The following is a 22,787-nucleotide window of genomic DNA, read 5'->3' as shown; positions in this document are numbered from 1 at the left end:
TTTGCCGTGGCATACGGAGCTCCATCGCAGTCTTTAACACTGGTAGCATGCCGCGACAGCGTGGACGTGAACCGTATGTGCAGTTGACGGACTTTGAGCGAGGGCGTATAGTGGGCATGCGGGAGGCCGGGTGGACGTACCGCCGAATTGCTCAACACGTGGAGCGTGAGGTCTCCACAGTACATCGATGTTGTCGCCAGTGGTCGGCGGAAGGTGTACGTGCCCGTCGACCTGGGACCGGACCGCAGCAACGCACAGATGCACGCCAAGACCGTAGGATCCTACGCAGTGCCGTAGGGGACCGCACCGCCACTTCCCAGCAAATTAGGGACACTGTTGCTCCTGGGGTATCGGCGAGGACCATTCGCAACCGTCTCCATGAAGCTGGGCTACGGTCCCGCACACCGTTAGGCCGTCTTCCGCTCACGCCCCAACATCGTGCAGCCCGCCTCCAGTGGTGTCGCGACAGGCGTGAATGGAGGGACGAATGGAGACGTGTCGTCTTCAGCGATGAGAGTCGCTTCTGCCTTGGTGCCAATGATCGTCGTATGCGTGTTTGGCGCCGTGCAGGTGAGCGCCACAATCAGGATTGCATACGACCAAGGCACACAGGGCCAACACCCGGCATCATGGTGTGGGGAGCGATCTCCTACACTGGCCGTACACCACTGGTGATCGTCGAGGGGACACTGAATTGTGCACGGTACATCCAAACCGTCATCGAACCCATCGTTCTACCATTCCTAGACCGGCAAGGGAACTTGCTGTTCCAACAGGACAATGCACGTCCGCATGTATCCCGTGCCACCCAACGTGCTCTAGAAGGTGTAAGTCAACTACCCTGGCCAGCAAGATCTCCGGATCTGTCCCCCATTGAGCATGTTTGGGACTGGATGAGGCGTCGTCTCACACGGTCTGCACGTCCAGCACGAACGCTGGTCCAACTGAGGCGCCAGGTGGAAATGGCATGGCAAGCCGTTCCACAGGACTACATCCAGCATCTCTACGATCGTCTCCATGGGAGAATAGCAGCCTGCATTGCTGCGAAAGGTGGATATACACTGTACTAGTGCCGACATTGTGCATGCTCTGTTGGCTGTGTCTATGTGCCTGTGGTTCTGTCAGTGTGATCATGTGATGTATCTGACCCCAGGAATGTGTCAATAAAGTTTCCCCTTCCTGGGACAATGAATTCACGGTGTTCTTATTTCAATTTCCAGGAGTGTAGTATATGTTCCAAAACCCTACTGCAAACCGACGTCAATGATATAGGTCTGTAGTTCGATGGATTACTCCTACTACCCTTCTTACACACTGGTGCGACCTCCGCAATTTTCCAATCTGTAGGTACAGATCTATCGGTGAGCGAGCGGTTGTATATGGTTGCTAAGTAGGGAGCTATTGTATCAGCGTAATCTGAAAGGAACCTAATCGGTATACAATCTGGACCTGAAGACTTGCCCGTATCAAGCGATTTGAGTTGCTTCTAAGAAACGCATGGTAGCAGATGTTCGTGTTTCAAATTCTGGAATATTCCATTCGTCTTCCCTGGTGAAGGAATTTCGGAAAACTGCGTTCAATAACTCCGCTTCATCGGCACAGTCATCGGTAACAGTACCATCGGCACTGTGCAGCGAAGGTATTGACTGCGTCTGGTGGCAGAATTTCTTCGGATTTTGTACCAAATTTCGAGACGATGTTTCGTTGTGGAACCTATTAAAGGCATCTCGCATTGAAGTCCGTGCCAAATTTCGCGCGTCTGTAAATTTTAGCCAATCTTCGGGATTTCGCGTTCTTCTGAACTTCGCAAGCTTTTTCCGTTGCCTCTGCAACAGCGTTCGGACCTGTTTTGTGTACCATGGGGGATCAGTTCCATCTCTTACCAAGTTATGAGGTATGAAACTCTCAAGTGCTGTTGCTACTATATCTTTGAATTTGAGCCACATCTCGTCTACATTTGCACAGTCAGTTCGGAAAAATGGAGACTGTCTCTTAGGAAGGCTTCTAGTGACACTTTATCCGCTTTTTTAAATAAAATTATTTTGCGTTTGTTTCTGGTGGATTTCGAAGAGACGGTATTGAGCCTAGCTACAACGACGTTGTGATCACTAATCCCTGTATCAGTCATGATGCTCTCTATTAGCTCTGGATTGTTTGTGGCTAAGAGGTCAAGTGTGTATTCGCAACCATTTACAATTCGCGTGGGTTCGTGGACTAACTGCTCGAAATAATTTTCGGAGAAAGAATTTAGTACAATCTCTGAAGATGTTTTCTGCTTACCACCGGTTTTGAACAAGTATTTTAGCCAACATATCAAGGGAAGGTTGAAGCCCCCACCAACTATAACCGTATGAGTGGGGTATTTATTTGTTAAAAGACTCAAATGTTCTCTGAACTGTTCAGCAACTATATCATCGGAGTCTGGAGGTCGGTAGAAGGAGCCAATTGTTAACTTAGTTCCGCTGTTAAGTACGAGGGCTATCCACAAAGTACATAACGTTTTGGAATTAAAAACAAATAAAGTATTGGAAATTTTTTTTATTATATACAGATGAAAGCCACACTTCTATACTACTTTTCTACATAGTTGCCATTTAAATTAAGGCACTTATCGTAGCGATGGGAGAGCATGGAAATTCCTTCGTCTTAAAATTCGGCCGCCTGCGCCTTCAACCACGTGGTTACCTCTTCTTGAAGCTGTGCGTCGTCATAAAAGCACTGCATAGCCAACCACTTCTTCATTGCTGGGAATAAGTGGAAGTCACTTGGTGCCAGGTCGGGACTGTACGGCGGATGAGGAAACAACTCCCACTTAAAAGATTCGCGAACTTCACGAGTGGCATTTGCCGTGTGGGCCTGGGCGTTGTCGTGAATCAGCAAGATCTTTGAGCCCAACTTTCCCTTGCGCTTGTTTTGTATAGCTCTTCTGAGGTTGTGCAGAGTTTGGTAAAACCTTTGAGAGTTTATTGTAGTGCCTCTTTTCAGGAAATTCACAAAAATTGTATTTCTACAGGGTTACTGATTAACCACGTGGTTGAAGGCGTAGGCGGTCGCATTTTACGACGAAGGAATTTCCAAGCCCGTCCATCGCTACGATTAGTGCCTTAATTTAAACGGCAACTATGTAGGAAAGTAGTATTTAAGTGTGGCGTTCATCTGCATATAATAAAAAAAATTTCCAATACTTAATTTATTTTTAATTCCAAAACGTAATGTACTTTGTGGATAGCCCTCGTATAACCTCCACCCATACCAATTCGCACGGAGTATCTACTTCGACTTCACTACAAGATAAACCACTACTGACAGACACAAACACTCCACCACCAATTCTGTCTAATCTATCTTTCCTGAACACCGTCTGAGACTTCGTAAAGATTTCTGCCGAACTTATTTCAGTCTTTTGCCAGCTTTCTGCACCTATAACGATTTCAGCTTCTGTGCTTTCTATTAGCTGGCCTTCGTGATGTTTGAGGGACGCTTTGACGTAGATGGCCGTCCCGCCACCAAGGGTCAGCCTGTCGGTGCGGTAGCACCGATAGTTGGCCGCCTTCACACGAATTCCCGGCAGCAGGAATGTCTCGCACACGAGGTAAATGTCAATTGCCTCGTCGCGCAAGAACGCCCTGAATTCCCCTTGCTGGGAGACCGAGCTGTTCGCGTTGGAGGTGCAAACGGCGAGTTCACGGATGTGGCGATTATCCATGGCGGGCAGAAGCAGCAAGGCCGGCCTGAAGGGCCGTCGTAACCGCGGTGACGAGCACCGGGAGTTGCTCGAGCAGCTGGCTTAACGACCGCAAAAGCGATCGGGAGCCGAGGGTGCCGCTGGGGCGACCTCCGCTACGGGGGCGGCTCGTTGCGACCACTCCGTAGAAGGAGACTGCCGTGGAACACCGGCAGCTAGCTGCAGAGGCGGCGCAGCACGAGTTGGGGGGTGCTGCCGCGGCAGAGTGTCGGCGGCAGTCCGTTGCGGAGCGGCAGGGGTGGCCCGGCCCGCGCGCCGGCGACTCCTGCGTGGGGCGGCATCCCGTATGCCAGGCGTGGTTGCCACGGTTGCCACTCGACCGGGGGAAGCCGCGGACGGCGCAGTCGGCTGTTGCCGCTCGCCAACGGCCTGCTCCGTTCGCTGGGTGGAGGAGGCAGACGGTCCGCCCTCGGTGGCGGCAGCAAAGTTGGTGGACGGGTGCACTTTACGAGAAGGAGAAGCCGACGCGACGTTGCTGGTTTAGGCCCAGTTTGGAGGCCGAACAGCCTCTGTAACTGGCAATGTGCTGCCCGCCGCAGTTGCAGCACGTCGGTTTTTCTTCTCGGGTGAGCCCACAGGATTTGCTCTCGTGCCGCCCGCGCACTTTACGTAGCGGGGCAGCACGGAGCAGTAGCGGGAGATGTGGGCCAGCGTCTGGCACGAGAAGCACTGGACCCTCTCGCCTTTGGCCCGAGGCGGCTCCACCGCGACCTCGACACGGCCGACCCGCTGCACCTGGGAAATCTTCCGGTTTTCCAGGTTGTCAACGAGCATAACCTGGTACAGTGGCATGTCTCGGTGAGTTCCAGGGACTTCATCGGGCAGGTGGACCGGATGCTAAAGCCCACGTCCTCGAGCTCCTCTCGGAGGTAGTCCGCGACAAACTTGAGGGGAAGGTGGTGGAAAACCACATTCAGAAGTCAGAGGGGGTCGGAAGGGTGCGTGTAGCACGGGGGGCCATCTTTGCAGGTGGTGTCCATCACTCGTGGTCCTCTTCATTGGACGTCACTGTGACCTTGTAGAGGTCACGGCCGGAGGCCTTGACAGTAGTGGACGTTGCCACCCTGTCAAGTTTCCGCTGGAAATCCATGTAGGCGCCGTCCCATTGGACGAATGATGGGCGGCGGGGGCGGCGGCTTCTTCTGGGGCGTCGTCGTCCTCTGCCGCGTCCGCATAAGGCTGCCGGGAGGCAGCAGGCGAACGACTGGGTCGCTGCCTCTTCGTTGCCGGCCTCGGCTTGGCGGTGCTCCGGGAGGAGCTCGCCACCGTCTTCACAACCTCTGTGGTGGAGGCGCGGGAGGCCCTAGACGCCTTCTTCCGCGGCCTCGCGGTGTCAGAGGTCAGGGAGGCGTTGTCGCAATCGTCGTGCGTCACAACCCGGCGCTTTCAGGGCGCGCGGGCATCGTCAGGGTCGATGTCGCGACGCTCTGCCTCTGCAATCTGCTCAGCAAGCTTTGCGCCCGGCAGTTCGATGGCGGCCACCTCGGTGGCCTCTGCAGCGGACTGTGCCCCCATCCAGACCGCGGGGTTTCCCCTAGCGTAGGACGGGGCTTCAACTAGCGCAGGCACGGGCTCTTCCTGTGTCTCTGGGGCCAGAGGGGCAAACGGGGGCACATCAACCTCTCGAATGGTCGAATCCAGCGGCGCAGCACCCACCGAGGCCACAGCCGCCGGGCCCGCAAACTCTTGCAGTGCGGCCGGCGAGGCTCTCGATGGCACACCCGACTCTTGCTGCCTCGTGTGCGGTAGTGTAGCTGCCTTCAGAATGGTACAGAAGGCAAGTATGGCCGCTTCGTCATCTTCTCGGCAAAGATGGGACTCCCCCGTGAGCGAGCTTGTTCATAAGAATGAACGCTCGGTCACGAGAGTGCACGTCATAAGTAAAAGAGTCATCGTTAGCGTAGTCAGGAGTCGACTGCCGGATCGTCATAGGTGGGGGGCAGGAAGGGTCCACCTTCAGGATCAGCTCAGTCGCCTGAGCTGGCCCCACGGACGACGATCCGCCAACCCTTCGCATGGCGAGACACCTCTCTCATCGACATCTCGAGCAGAACTCGAGTGCGTGCGTAAGCGCGTGTGTCGTGCGTGCGTCGTGTGGCTGCTAGGCGCTGGAGGTCCCGCTTATACAGAGAGCTTAGATGGCGCCACCTCTCATCACGTGCTTTCGCCTTTAAAACTATCTCTGGCTAGTGCCATCTCTCTCGACTACAGGTAATCGATTGTCACTTCGTTGGTGCAAAGTCGACCGCCATATCTTGTCTAGTTTTATACCTTCTTATTTTTATTAAAATTATTTTCGTGTTTGCAGGTCTCTATAGCTTCTCTATACATGCGTGTATAATAATGTGAGGTCGTAGCTATCATCACCGTCTTTGAAAACGTGTTCCGTTACATCTGAATTGTCAATTTGTCCCAATCTACAGTTCCTTTTGTGTTCTGTTAGGCTGGTATTAACACTCCTTCTAGTTGTTCCAATATAAACCATGCAACAGTTACACGGAATTTTATACACACTTGGGGTAGCTAACGGGTGTCGTGCGTCTTTCACCGATCTTAAACTTTCTCTAATTTTCTTGGTAGGTCGAAAGATTGTCTCCACTTTCCCACTACGATCCGTGGTGTTATGAATAAATGGAAGTAAAACTTTTCCAGACGACGTTTGTTGTTGTCGTGTATTTTCGGACACTTTTCTTCTAGGGTGGAGTGCTCGATCTATCTCGTGGTCAGTGTACTCATTTCTCTTGAAAGCCGTTCGCAAGTGGCTTAATTCATATTGCAAATAAATAGGCTCACAGATTTTACTAGCCCTGTCCACAAAAGTTTTTATGACTCCTCTCTTCTGGCTAGGATGATCATTCCGTGTAGTTGTGGCATGGTTTATATTGGAACAACTAAAAGGAGTGTTGATACCCACCTAACGGACACAAAAGAAACTGTAGATTGCGACAAATTGACAAATCAGCTGTAGCGGAACGCGTTTTCAAAGACAGTGATCACGAAATAAAATTTACTGAGACAAACGTGATAGCTAGGACCACACAGTATTATACCAGCATGTGTAGAGAAGCTATAGACATCTACAAACATGAAAATAATTTTAATAAAAAATAAGAAGGATTAAAACTAGACAAGATATGGCGGTCGACTTTACACCAACGAATTGACAATCGATTACCTGTAGTCGAGAGAGATGGCAATAGACAGAGATAGTTTTAAAGTCGAAAGCACGTGATGACTGGTGGCGCTATCTAAGCGCTCTATACAAGCGGGGCCTCCAGCGCCCAGCAACCAGTCCCCGACTCACCTCGGAAGATATTGCCCGGAGTAGGCAACGAAACGTCAGAAGGGAGATGAAGTTTTATATATCGACCACAGCAATTCAGCCCGGAAGTTTTAATTAATGACGACGCCGGCCGTGAAAGCTTACATGTTATGATTAATTCCTATTTGAGTTACATAAGCATCTCCGTAATACTTGCGTGTATTTCGCACCTATCGATAACAAATCTAGCAGCGTGCCTCCTAATTGCTTCGATGTATTCCTTTAATCTGACCTGGTACGTATCCAAACCACTATAGCAGTATTCAAAAATACGAAGCACTAGTGTCCTATATGCAATTTCCTTTACAAATGAATCACACTTTCCCAAAATTCTCCCAATTAACCGAAGTTTACCATTCACCTTAACTATCACACTCCTCACATAATCGTTCCATTTCATGTCGCTTTGCAACTTTACTCCTATATATTTAAACAATGTGATTGTGTCAAGCAGTACACTACTAATGCTGTATCCGAACACTACATGTTCGTTTTTCCTTTTCATCCAGATTAACTCACATTTTTCCTCATTTAGAGCCAGCTGCCTTCCATCACACCAGCTAGAAATTTTGTCTTATTCATCTCGTATCCTCTTACAATCAATCGACTTCGACAGCTTCTCCGAATCTGTACTAACCTTTACTGTCGTCATTGCGCATTCCATTTTGAACCCAGAGTGCAACAGCCTCGATCTTACTGGAACTACATGATGTCAGATCACTCTCTAAGTGATATGCTTACGACTGTTTATCTGCTGTTTGTAGCAGAAATACTCTCCTAGCCTTCTTGACTGATTAAATAACTTTCGTAACCATAGTCGTTATGATGTCATCATGATCCCCGTTTCTATACTAACGCCATCGACAAGGTCCGGCCTGTTTGTACCTACAGGGTCTGAGAGATCTCCATCACGTGTGGTCTGCCGAGGTAGGTGCTCAAGACAGTTTTCAGAAAACATGTTCAATAGTCTGACGTGTGGTATTCTAGGCACACTCTTGACACTGAGGGTCACGGAATATTAAATTCCCTGACAGTTTCCGAAATGGAATGTCCCGTGTTTCTAGCTCCAGCGTTCAAAGTCTGTTAATTCTTGTCGTGCGGCCATAATCACGGCGGAAGCCTTTTCAGATGAATCACGTGACTAAAACTGACAGCTCCGTCAAAGCATTGCCATTTTATACCCTGTGTGCTTGATATTACGGCCATCTGTATATATGTATATCGCTACTCCAGTTTTGTCACCTCAGTGTAAACGAGTCTGAGGTGAGAATATTCATAAATGACTGTAATATGATTTTTATTAATTAACTCAGGACTTATAGTCGTACAGAAGTAATTGAAACATGCAGAACCAATTCGATCAGCAGAGCACGGTATTTTGGTAGAAACACCTGAAAACCAGTCCTCCATTTGTTCCATACAAACGTAACGTAATTACTAAATTGCACTTAACCTTGTATTGAAATGGAGAGCTCTTGTCTTAAAGAGAAAGTTGTTATGGTGCGCTATACTAATAATATAGGTTGATAGCTTACAATGTTGGTCAAGTTTGCTTGCGCTTAGAAAAGTTATCATTTGCTTCTTACATTTGCTTTCAGTATGAAGTTAGTGTTGGATCTTTAAAGCATAGACTATTTCCATACATGCAGCGTTTCGTTCTTAATAAGAAAAGCTTAGAAATAAATAAGCAATCAATACGTTTCGGCGGCTCCGATATTATCGAGGTATCGCATCTATTCTGGTTCCGAACACCTACAACTGAAGTCAGGGCTGGCCTGAATCACAGTGCCGAATGAACAATAATTTGTCGTTCACAGTACATTAATCGTATTCCATTGACATCACGAGGAAGGTTCTGGGACCCGCAAATAAGTCAAGAAATTTCATTTTGTGTAATTGTAATACAATGAAATTACTAAACATTGTGAAACAGTACATATTCTAGGCTCGAAATGGCAAACTTATTGACGTCGTGGTTTTCTTGGGCCCACATTGTTATGATGTTTATGTGTAGTGGAACAGTTGTTACCTCACTTTTGGAAGCTGTTTCTGTTGTGACGTATTTATCCCATTAGACAGAATGGAAAGTTTAACTGCTGCAGTAACATAACGGCTGCACTAGTTGCACCAATGTTATACACGGACATTATCGCTGCATTTATTTCCTCGAAATCTATCTATTTCGGCCATGACTGTATTGACTGTGACTATCCTTTAGACGACTACTAACTGATTCTGGTCGTCTCCCCACTTGTTAGTGAGTGCTACGTTGCTAGGTTGTCAGGACCTGCCCTCTTCAATCTCTTTTTCAAATCATTTAACACGCAAGTGGCACAATACTGCAGCGTAGCTAACAGCATTTCGTGCTGCAGATCACAAGTTCAAACACAGCCACTAGCATTAATTTGCTATTAAGTATTTATAAGTTAAGGAAGGTTCTTGAAATGTGTAATGTTTGTGATACTTGTGTATTATGGAATATTCGATGTAAGTATGAATACCAGCATTCTGAAGTATTCGCTGTTAATATCAACACCAGTATTCTGCAATATTTGATGTCTGTATAAATAGCTACACTCTCCGTGCAGGAGTTCACTTCTGTTGTAGCTCCACGTTGACGTCAGTAATAAAAATTGCTTTAGTTCTAAGTGGTCTATTAAGCTGATGACCCTACCTACGGATTTGGACTTGACTATGGTTTCGACGTGACAACATTACGAAACATTAGTGTCAAATTGCACTCTTAAAGTAATTTGCAGCGAAGCAATATGTCAATAGAACATTGCTCTAGCATTATTCCGGTTACTAATATGTGGGGTTTTACTAGCCATGCAAGATGTTGTCAAATCCAGTTTGAAAATATCGGGACTTACGAACTTGAGAATAAAAGATGTCTTTGTGACAAGGATCTAAGATTCGGAACATAAGAAGCACGTAAATTAATATTTTCTTATAATACATTAATACAGCTACACTTGCATACAAAAGATAGGTTCTTTATATATATATATATATATATATATATATATATATATATATATATATATATATATATATATATAAAATCAGTCATTACCTTTCACCACAGACAACGCTGTGGCCGACAGCCTTCACTGAACGACCGACAGCAGCGGCGTTTCCGTAGAGTTGTCAATGCTGACAGACACACAACACTGCGTGAAATAACCGCATAAATCAATGTGGGACGCACGACGAGCGTACCCGCTAGGACAATACGGCGAAATTTGGCCTTAATGGGCTATGTGCAGCAGACGACCGACGTGAGTGCCTTTGTTAACAACACGACATCGCCTGCAGCGCCCCTCCTGTGCTCTCGACCGTATCAGTTGCACCCTGGATAACTGGAAAACTGTGGCCTGCTCAGACGAATACCGATTTCAGTTGATAAGCGCTCGTGGTAGAGTTCGAGTGTGGTGCAGACGCTACGAATCCGTGGACCCAAGGTGTCAACAAGTGTTAGCTGTTGGTGGCTCCATAATAGAGTGGTTTGTGTTTATATGGAATCGACTGGCTACTCGGCTATGTTCGGCTACTTGGAAAACATTAGCAGCCTTTCATGAACTTCATGATCCCAAACAGCTACGTAATTTTTATGGTAGACAATACGCCATGTCAGCGGGTGACAGTTGTTTGCGATTGGTTTGAAGAATATTCTGGGCAATTCAAGCAAACGATTTGGCCACCCAGATAGCCCGACATGAACTCCGTCGAACACTTATGGTATAGAATCGAGAGGTCAGTTCGTGCACAAAACCCTGCGTCGGCAACACTTTCGCAGTTGAGTCGATGCTACGTTGAGTTGCTGCACTACGCCGAAGAAAAAGAGCTGCGACCAGACATTAGGAGGTACGCCATGTCTTAAATCGCTTGCTTGCGTCCGTCTGCGTAGGTAGGCTTGTCTCACGAAATTCTTTGGCGCTTTTTACCCGATTTTTACTAACAGATACGCTGATTCGTGAGGAAGGTTTAAGCGTGTAGTTTATATACATTTGATACATACTGTCTGAATTATGACGAATTGAAATGGAATTGTGAAAACGATACCATTGTCACCTAGCAAACAGCCACCTTAACCAGACACAGCTGCAGTGTCTCGTGAATGCAGCAAGCAGGACCTAATTCGTAATATCTCATGTGGTGGTGTAGCGGGCAGTAGAACGTTTGGCTGGAAGCGGAAAGGTTGTGGGATCATATCCCGGAAGAGTTCCCTTTCTCCACTCTGTGTCTTAACCTAGTATCACCTCTGAAAGATCTGGCGATACGCATTTCGAAATATGGCAACAATTTCAATCTGCCAATTGCTGCTTCCCTCAGATTCGCACGTTCAATTCACTGCAAATTCCTTGAACAATGGGCAGTCAGTTACTCTACACTAAAGTATCGTAGTAAATATGGGCAATGACGGAAAGGTAACCACTTCATTATCAGGCTGTGATGAGACACAGTTGGAAATAATGAACCAATAAATCCCCTCCAATCATTTGAGAACAATTGGAATGCGAAGAAAACACGCGAATCCAAAATATGTGATGTTTTATTTTTTTTTCTAGGAGTAAAATTTTTTACAAAAAGCAACTTTGCTTCGTTGACTGGCTAAAACCGGTACGGATATTTTTCGGTATTTGTTTGGCCTTTGTCATATCAGGTGCTTTTATTTTTTATTAATAGCCGGATAAAATAGTCGCAATATCAATTACCCATTGCAACAATGCTAAGCCCGTCCGTTTTTAAACAAAACGTTTTTTAAGGTTCAAATGGTTGAAATGGCTCTGAGCACTATGGAACTTAACATCTGAGGTCAACAGTCCCCTTAACTTAGAACTACTTAAACTTAACTAACCTAAGGACATTACACACATCCATGCCCGAGGCAGGATTCGAACCGGCGACCGTAGCAGCACCACGGTTCCGAACTGAAGCGCCTAGAACCGCTCGGTCATAGGGGCCGGCTTTTGTTAAAGCAACGAGTGTTTTTTATTCGTAAAATTTGCATTGCTTTGAAATATTGTGTTATAATATAAAACGAGAGGAACGGTCAGTTCTATGTTAATAACAATACCGACAGAAACGGACATCAAACGAATAGTATAAGAATCGGTATAGCTTTACTGGGTCTATAATGTACCAGTTACCATGTGGCGTGGGCTATCAGATGGTATGCGTGTAGAAGCGGTGTGCAAGAATTGGGCTATCAGGTCTATACGGCAGTTTCTCACTGTCATAGTCGAACATCACTCGTATTACAAAATGGAACCATTCCTCATCTGAGGTATTGAAGTGTGGTATCAGTGAATTACGCTAGTCCATTACTTTAAAAGATTAAAAATGGGAGAAGTCACAACAAAATTGCGACATCATATAAGGGGAAAACTTGGAACTTAACAATTCACTCTCAGTTTAAAATAAAACCACAAACCAACTCATCTACTGCCTGTATACACAACATGCCTTTATCTGCTTTTAACAAATGAAAACGGACAAATTAACACGAAAAATAGAGTTCTTCAACCTCAGTTTTTACCCTATAGCACAGACTGTTTGCAATGCCCAAGAAGTGGTATGAACCGCTATTACAACACGATTTTTGAGCAGAGTTACAAAAATTTCGAATAACTTGGAGGATGTTTAGAGAATGAATTTTCACTTGCAGCGGAGTGTGCGCCGATATGTAACTTCCTGGTAGGCTAAATCTGTGTGCCTGAACGAGGCTTGAACCTGGGATCTTCGCCCTTCACGCACAAGCACTCTACCAACTGAGCTACCCAAGTACGATTCATGACCAATCGTCTCAGTTGGTAGAGCACTTGCCTGTCGAAGGTAAAGGCCTCAGCTTCCAGTCTCACTCCAGCACACAGTTTTAACCTGCCAGGAAGTTTCATATCAGCGCACACTCCACCTCAGGGTGAAAATTCATTCCATAAACGAGCTAAACTTGTATTGTCATGCGTGGTTTATTATTATTATTTATTTGCGTCACCTCTGCCAGCCTCTGACACAAATTGAATCATTCACACACACATACACCCATGATTGGCATACAGTTTTTGCATTCGTTGTAAACATATTTCTAACATCACGTTGTGCTCCCATTATTGCCTTGAGATATCACTCCCTCTCCAGTCCAATATGGAACACATAGCATTCATGCCTCCAGTCAACTTTCCTGTCGCGTACCACTTACATTGCATAAGTTATATGGAAGTGACGATATTTAATCAGTTAACGTTGTTCTCTGAAATTTATTCATAACCCCACGCAGTAGCCTGCTAGCAAAATACGCTACGCCACACAAGCTGTCTGACTGTACATACTTAATGCTACCTGTGCGTAGTCGGGCTGGGTCACTCGTGTGCGAAGGCAAATCAGAAAGTCTTTGCCCCTATTTTCTATAAGCTACGTAGTTCCCACACCGATTCATACATTTGTCCCATTGCAACACTAAATTTGATGTGCCCCTGGAAAAGAATTTGTCTGGCCGATTATGGAACCACCTTCGGACTGCTGTCTTCGTTCATTATTACTTGTGAATGGCTGTTCTACCAGGAACTTCTTCAGTGGTGCTAAAACGTGGAAATCAGTAGGGGCGAGGTCTGGACTGTATGGTAAGTGGTCCAGAATGGCTGGAGCTTTTTGGCAGTTCTGAGTGCCACATGTAGTCTCGCATTGTCGTGCAGGAGAATAACGTTGGCCACATCGAGAATCCCTCGGCCTTCACCTGACTGCAGCTCTTGGATGTGACAGTGTGGAACAAATACTGTCGACATTGACGGTTGAACCTTGTGGCGTGAAATCCATTAGGAGCAGTCCACGTCTATCTCAAAAGGTCGTTAAAAAGGCTCTGAGCTCTATGCGACTTAAATTCTGAGGTTATCAGTCGCCTAGAACTTAGAACTAATTAAATCTAACTAACCTAAGGACATCACACACATCCATGCCAGAGGCAAGATTCGTACCTGCGACCGTAGCGGTCGCTCGGCTCCAGACTGTAGGGCCTAGAACCGCACGGGCACTCCGGCCGGCAAAAGGTCGTTAACATCACTTTCCCAGCAGATGGCGCTGAACAGATTTTTTTATTTTATTTATTTATTTATTTTATTTATTTATTTATTTTATTTATTTATTTATTTTGTCAGAGGCGAACCTAGACGTTTCCACAGCATGCTCTGGTGCTTGAATTCCGCTATGAAATGCAATATCCACGTTTTATCGCCAGTAATATTGGGGTCCAGGAAACTTTGACCCCCCTTGGAATACCATTGCAGATGATTCAGGAAAGACACACTGGGCAACAAAAAAAGATTTTTTTAAAAAAGTCTAGGGTTTTCCCGCTGAATTAGACTTATTTTGATGCCCTGAGTCCGAAAATGACCTTGGTTTTGTTCTATCATGTCAGGATTTTTTGCTACAGAAATTTTTAAAAATCGATTTTTCGTAAAAAAACAAATTTCTTTGTATCATCTGCTGAGAAACCCCGGAAGATTTTTTCCGTTTTCCTCAAGAAATAAAAGTCAACGTATGCAAATTCATTAAGTTTTTATTTACTCCATCAAATTAAGTAAGCATATTTATCATAATATTAGTATAACAATGAGCGTTACGTGACACAAAAGTTCAGAGTTCACGGCATGAATCGGCGTTTCTTCGATTCCCGTTTGTGAGCAGCTGCTGGGTTGTCTCTCTTCAGCATCCAGCAGTAGTCCGCCATCATGACTGCGTCCCACCTCCCCTGGTACCTATCCTCCATTTGGCTCATGTCCTGATGGAACCTTTCTCCCTGCTCGTCGCTCATTGCCCCAAGGTTTTCAGGAAACTTCTCCATGTGTGAGTACAGGAAGTGCACCTTTATACTCATCAAACACCCGAGCTTTTGAAAGGCCTCTATCATGCTGCTGATGAGTTTGGCGTCGTTTGCTGCCTTCGTGTTCCCCAGGAAGTTGTTCACCACCTGCACAAACGATTTCCACGCGGCGCACTCTAACGTGTTCATGGAGTTTTCGAACGCTGTGTCCTTTATGAGCTGCCGTATCTGTGGCCCATCGAAAATGCCGGCCTTCAGCTTCTCAATGGTCAGTCGCGGAAAGGCTCGGCACAGGTAGTGGAAGCACCTCCCATCCTTGTCCAGAGCACGCGTGAACTGTTTCATTAACCCAAGCTTCATGTGTAGCGGTGGGATCAATATCTTCTCCCGGTCAACAAGAGGTTCGTTTATGATGTTTCTCGCACCAGGTACTAACTGCTCTCGTGGCGGCCACACTTTCTTTACATAGTGCTGGGCTCTGTCTCGACTGTCCCACATACATATAAAGCATGGGTATTTCGTGAACCCGGACTGCTGACCAAGTAGAAAGTTCACCATCTTGAAGTCGACGCAGATGATCCATTGGTGCTGCTCATATTGGATTTTGTCGAGCACGTACTTCACTGCTTCATATTTCTCTACGAGAGTTGTGGAGTGAGCAAGAGGGATTGAGGCGAACTCGTTCCCGTTGTGGAGGAGCACACACTTCAAAGAGCGCTTGCAGCTGTCAATAAAGAGTCGCCAATCTCTCGGATCGTATGTAGGAGCCCCGAGTTGAACAAGAAGACCGGCATCATCTCGGCAGTACACTAGGTCTTCCTCCTGGCAGAAGTAGCCCATGTAGTCCTCATGCCTTCTACGAAAGAAAGTGATACGCGCGTCCTCGCCAAGTAGATTTTTCTCTTTGAGTCTGGAGGCCAACAGCTCGGATGAAGTCTTCGACAAGCTGAGATCCCGAAGAAGATCATTAAGCTCACATTGTGAAAAGAGCTGCCGACCATCTTGTGCTTCATACTCCTCGTCTGCTATATATCCTCCCTCGTCTGCAGTGGTGGCCTCGTCGTCGATGTTAGGAAGCTCTGTGAACGCTGGTACAGGAATTTCTTCGCAGTGAGCAACTGGACGGCGGGCAGATGGAAGGTCGGGGTACTGGAGGCTGTGCCGATTCTTCCAGTTGATGCCAGTAGTATTGATGGCGCAGAAGTAACAATCCGATGCATGGTCCAATGGGTCCCTCCAAACCATCGGAATCCCAAACTTCAGTGAAGTTTTCGTGCCCTTCGTCCACCGCCGGAGGTATTCCACGCACTTCTTGCAGACCGTGTGCGGTGCCCAGGGCTTATCTTGGTCACCCAGCTTGACTTGAAAGTAAGCCAGGTAGGCGTTCTTCACAAATCCCGTGATGTTCTTCCTGTCCACTGAAAGCGTGTATTCTCCGCAGATGTAGCAGAAAACGTCTGGATTATTTATGCATGAACGTCGCGCAGAAGCCATATCAATCTGAAATAGTAATAGAAATATGCAGTTGACTGTCAGACAATAAAAATTAGAATAAATTTTATACTATAGTAAGAAAAAAAGGCATCTATTGGAATGATTAACTGTTACAATCTTAAAGGCTTCTTTTGTTTTCATATGTCCTGAATAATCCCATTAAAACCCCTAATATTAGCATATTGAAGCCTATAAAAAGGCTTACATTTCAGCGAAAAATGGTCATGTAGGCCTATGGCTGTATCTCAAAAAGTTGACATGATAAAGCAAAATCAATGTGATATTCGGACTCAGAACACCAAAATTAGTCTAAATCAGCTGAGAAACCCATGACGTTTTTTTGGTTGTTGCCCAGTGACATCATTCGCTTGCCTTCCATCATGTCGTCCAACTGCTTAGGCACCCACTGACATGAAACCTTCCGGTACCATAGCGCTCCTGGAACGATGTCGTAAGCACTCCCATACAATACGCCAAGATGTCGGGAAATGGCCGTGATTTGCACGCACCGATCTGCTTCCAACATTGCATCCGCTCGGGATTATGGTCATCAGTCAGCAAAAAACGCGGCCTCCACGATCGCTCATTGAGATGCTAGACTTCATGGCCTTTGTCGAACTAACAACACCACCACGACCTCACAATTCTCAAAACGAATCAGTTTTCCCCACATGTGGGCTGCATTTCCCTGTAGATCTCGATGGGTGTTCGTCACTTGCTCCATAGAAATCAACTCAAGCTTCGTTGCTCTAACGCCACGGACGTGTGAACCACAACCGCCGTGCGGCGGAGCTACCGGAAGATAAGGTCGGAACGAACCAAGATGGGTCCAACGCTGGGAATGGATATGTCGACTTCGCATTTATAACCTAATTTGGCTACAAAAAGTAGGGGCTAGGACTTGCTGATTTGGTCTCACACATGTAGTGTCCCCCGTCGCGTTTTTCAATCTGTATCTGAAGGATAATTTCGAGAACCACTGTAGGTATTTTGATACGGTTCTCACTGATACTACCGCTGCGCAAGACAACTCGTCCGGCTGCAGGCACAAGGGAAACCCGCCGTAGGCGGCTCTCTGACACAGTGGAAACTTGGTAGGTTGAAAGAGGAGCGAAAATAAAGGGACACGTACTTCGACTTACAGTCAATATTTTTCGAGAGACTCACACTCCAGCTTTCGACGCGACTTCGTCAGTCCACTAGCGCATCGTACACTACTGACCATTAAAATTGCTACACAACGAAGATGAGGTGCTACAGACATGAAGTTTAACCGACAGGAAGAAGATGCTGTGATATGCAAATGATTAGCATGTAACATTGTGCACTCACACAAGGTTGGCGCCGGTGGCGGCACCTACAACTTGCTGACATGAGGAAAGTTTCCAACCGATTACTCACACACAAACAGCAGTTCACCGGCGTTGCCTGGTGAGACGTTGTTGTGATGCCTCGTGTAAGTAGGAGAAATGCGTTCCATCACGTTTCCGACTTTGATAAGGGTCGGATTCTAGCCTATCGCAATTGCGGTTTATCGTATCGGGACATTGCTGCTCGTGTTGATCGAGATCCAATGACTGTTAGCATAATGTGGAATCAGTGTAACGGATCGTGCAGCCACGTGTCCATCCCTGAGACAATAGATGGGGACGTTCGCAAGACAACAATCATCTGCACGAACAGTTCGACGACGTCTGAAGCAGCATGGCCTATCAGCTCGGTTACCATGGCTGCGGTTACCCTTGACGCTGCATCACAGACAGGAGCGCCTGAGATGGTGTACTCAACGACGAACCTGGGTGCACGAATGGCAAAACGTTATTTTTTCGGATGAATCCAGGTTCTGTTTACAGCATCATGATGGTCGCATCCGTGTTTGGCGACATCGCGGTGAACGCACGTTGGAAGCGTGTATTCGCCATCGCCATACTGGCGTATCACCCGGCGTGATGGTATGGGGTGCCATTGGTTACACGTCTCGGTCACCTCTTGTTCGCACTGACGGCGCTTTGAACAGTGGACGTTGCATTTCACATGTGTTACGACCCCTGGCTCTGCCCTTCATTCGATCCTTGCGAAACCCTACATTTCAGCAGGATAATGCACGACCGCATGTTGCAGGTCCTGTAAGGGCTTTTCTGGATACAGGAAATGTTCGAATGCTGCCCTGGCCAGCACATTCTCCAGATCTCTCACCAATTGAAAACGTCTGGTCAATGGGTACCGAGCAACTGGCTCGTCACGATACGCCAGTCACTATTCTTGATGAACTGTGGTATCCTGTTGAAGCTGCATGGGCAGCAGTACCTGTACACGCCATCCAAGATCTGTTTAACTCAATGCACAGGCTATCAAGGGCGTTATTACGGCCAGAGGTGGTTGTTATGGGCACTGATTTCTCAGGATCTATGCACCCAAATTGCGTGAAAATGTACTCACATGTCAGTTTTAGTATAATATATGTGTCCAATGAATACCCGTTTATCATCTGCATTTCTTCTTGGTGTAGCAATTTTAATGGCCAGTAGTGTACTCATCCTAAATTATACTAAGGACAAAGACACACACCCATATCCGACCGCTCATCTAATCCCGCGCGGCTGTAGTTAACTGCCAAAGCATTTGCAGCGAAACGCCAGAGTTCGATGTGCATCTGGAAAGCAATGAAGCCTACGGAATCTGAGGTACAGAAACAAGGTTTCGCCTGACATTGATAGCTATAACGTTTTGGGGAAAATTTAACTTACTGTAAAAAAGATAGGGTAGTGGGAAATGCGGTTGTTGTATTTTTTTTTAGTAAACAAGGAACTCAGACCCACCGAGAAAGAATTTGAAGCTGAATGAGAGATTCTTTGGGCAAGACTCTTTGGGAAAAATGGCAATTGTATCATTCGATCGACCAGCAGATTCACGTCCTAAGTTTAGAGGAAACCTCATTTGTTTGCACGTAAGTTCCACAATCATACCGTAATCATTGATGGAGATTTTGGTCATGCAGCAACCCAATTGTAAAATTACAATTTTGGTAGAAACGATCATGACAATTCATCCTTGGAAATCTTATGCAATCCCTTCTTCGAAAACTACTTAGAACATAAAGATTGGAAACGAACTCTTGTACACCAACTTTTGTGTACAGTCACTCGTGAGTGAGACAGGAACTGAAATTTAGGCTACCGAAGCAAAGGGTAAAATGTTTAACTCCAGTTCATATATTCCTCTGCAAAGAAAAAACCCAGAAGAATTATCCTACTTTAATTTTCGTAGCATGTATAACATACCCTGAGCCAAAATATAATGAGATATCTCGAACAAAAAGCCAGCCAGCATCGTTTCTGTATACATCGAACATGGAAGACCCAGCTCACACATTAACCATGTGATATAGTCAGAGTTTTGATCAAAGCAGTCTGACAGATGCAGTATTTCCTGATTTCCGAAAATTATTTGACCCAGTACAACATCTGCACTTCCTATCAAAACCAATTCTAGAATATTGCTCATTTGTGGAACCTGTACGAAACAGGAGAGCTTTAAGAGTCCGAGGAGTGTAGTTCACATAGTAACACTGTCAGCAGGGGAGTAAGGGTGGCGGCACCCGACATTCAGGGCAGAACACCAAGAGAGATGGTGCTGGTTCATCTGAGGGCCGCAAGGTATATCTCCCATGAAGAATTTCGACCATCAGTCCCGCTAAACAACACTTCCTCAACGGTGGTAAAGTGTGCATAGTATGTCATGTAAGAGGGAATAACACATATACAGTCGATTTTGAAACTGTTCTTCCGTATTTTTTTGTGAAAAAAGTGACAGTTTCCCTTCACAAAGTATCATACAATGCAAAGATAAGAGATGTTAATATAAAACCTCTAAAAACAAGATTTATGTGGCTGCTTGCTATATTCGCAACAGCTTCTCAGATATAAAATCATTGGTAGGCTAAAAGCTCTTAGAGAAGTCAGTGAGCACGTAAGGCAATAACTTCAGGGACAGTGCTTTGCCGATTCCGAACACTACGTTGTTTTAGAAATATACGGTAGTTACGAATGGCAGACCACTTTCTGTTCCAGTATAAATAACTACTTGATAGCTGCATTAAGATACGTTATTCGTGATGTGCACAGTTTGCCCGTAAAATGCTGTTCAGCTGTGTTTCAATTTTATTAAGGTAGATTCAGCAGTGAAATCATGGTTGTCTAATGGGGTTGTTTTGAATATGATCTCAAATTGAAAAAAAAAAACTACTGTTTACAACAGACAGTGATGAGAAAGATGTGGAAAACGATATAGAATGTCCATGAGATTGGTATGTCTCCACAGTATAAATTGCAGTAATTATCAGATCAAAATTGTTAACTTTCCAATTTATTGTTTATTCCTCACTATTATATTATAAAATAATGAAGTAATTATGAAACAGATTGTGTCCGTGTCTGTATGCGTATGTTCGTGTGTGTATGTGTGTATGTGTGTGTGTGTGTGTGTGTGTGTGTGTGTGTGTGTGAGAGAGAGAGAGAGAGAGAGAGAGAGAGAGAGAGAGAGAGACAGAGAGAGAGAGAGGAAGAGAAGAAATTATTACTTTGGATAAGAGGCAATACAAGGTTGTACAGTATTTTGGAGCTTAGAGGTTTAGATATACAAATACGTCTGTACATAAATGATGCATAGTTGTAATCCTAGAATCACTTTTCACATTATTACGGAGGTATGGTAATGTATACAGTCAACACTGTGTTTCACAGAAATAATTAAAACACCATTTCCATCTGTCGTAAAGTTCTAGAGATCTGTAATTATAACTGCATATAGCAATAGCGCTTAGCGTTCATCATTTAGCTTTCACCATTTAGCGTTAACTATTTGGTGTTTACCGTTATTTATACAGCATTTACTGTCTACCATATAGCACTTACCATTTAGTGTCTACCATTTAGCTTTTAGTGTTACCTGTTCATTGTTTAAAGTCAAGCATTTAGTGTTTACGATTAGCTTTCAGCATTTACTCTTTAGCGTTTATCAGTTATGGTAGTATTTAATGTTTAGTTTTTATGGTACCGTATTTACCATTTACCATTATATGTTTTATGTTTACCTTTTAGCATTCACTGGAGGTTATGTGGGGCATAAAGAACAAAACTCATCTATTTACATCATATTGGAATTTTGTTACTTCTCTATGACTGGTCCGAAAAAATAGAGGTAAATTATAAAGGATAAATTCGCTCTCTAAGTATGTTATGTAACTTGAATACCATTTTATATTGGAAATAATGCATATATTTGGCTTTCAAATACATAACGAATATTTTTGACTTTCAAGTGTAGGCTGCACGTTTTACTGCATTTCTGACACGTCATTTAAATATTACAATAAATGGGAATGAGCGTATGGCACCGTTGGCCGAGAGGCCCCCTCTGGGGAAATTCGGCCGCACAGTGCAAGTCTTACTTCAGCCCGCCGGTGATGAGAATGAAATGAAGGGGGGGGGGGGTGAGGCAAGCACCCAGCGAAGCAGGTGGACATTTAAATATTACTCTCTCACTGGTTGGAAAGATGAGAGAATTGTTCTGTTTCCGTCATCTTGGAATTCTAGTATTGTGATGGAGGTAAGGAGTACTACACTGTGAACGGTTGGAGATACAGTGGACTGGGAGGGGAGAGGGCAGGGGAGAGTGTTTTCAACTTTCTGTTTACAGGATGTCTTGTTTTAATACTTTTCTCCGATTCCTTGGTAAATGGCAGGAGAGATGTCGGGGAATGAAGCACAGCTGAGCTAGCTACTTCACGCCGAGTCACACTTTGTCGCTGTGTTAGCGGTTCTATGTGCCTCACCCGTCGCTGTTGTCGCAAACCTCATGTGTACGGAGTGTTTTGGCAAAATGTCAACAGTACTGCCCATTGGCTTATTTCATTACCACACTGTTTGTGCTGGTGCCCACTGCGTATATGTGAGTTGCAAAAACTTTAAAAAAAAAATTTGCCTTCCAGCGACTAAATAATCAATGCACTGCCGTTTATTGATTCGTACTACACTGTGCAATAGAAGACATCAGTCATTAGTATGATGTACAAGAATCCTCCAGGTGTTATTCCGTCATATACTTTTTCTACATTCATATAATGAGTTCCATACGCAAATTTTCTTACAAGGCTTTATGCCGGTGTAATATTTTACCCTTGTGTATACTCTTTCGTAAACTAATGTATGATGAAGAAATATAGCGCTATGACTAGGCCTAGGTCGTTGTCACCATTTAAAAACAATTGCATTAGAAATTACAAACGACGTCGTTTATGAGCTAAAGAAGACAACAGCTAGCCTTGTTGATTACAGACGGTATGCTAACGGCAGTTTGCGATCTTGAACCGTGTGGCTGGCTGTGGATAGGATGTAAACAATAAGTTT

The sequence above is a fragment of the Schistocerca serialis genome, chromosome 4, assembly GCF_023864345.2.
Source record: "Schistocerca serialis cubense isolate TAMUIC-IGC-003099 chromosome 4, iqSchSeri2.2, whole genome shotgun sequence".
In the NCBI taxonomy this organism is placed as follows: Eukaryota; Metazoa; Arthropoda; class Insecta; order Orthoptera; family Acrididae; genus Schistocerca; species Schistocerca serialis.
This window is presented reverse-complemented; position numbering follows the sequence as displayed.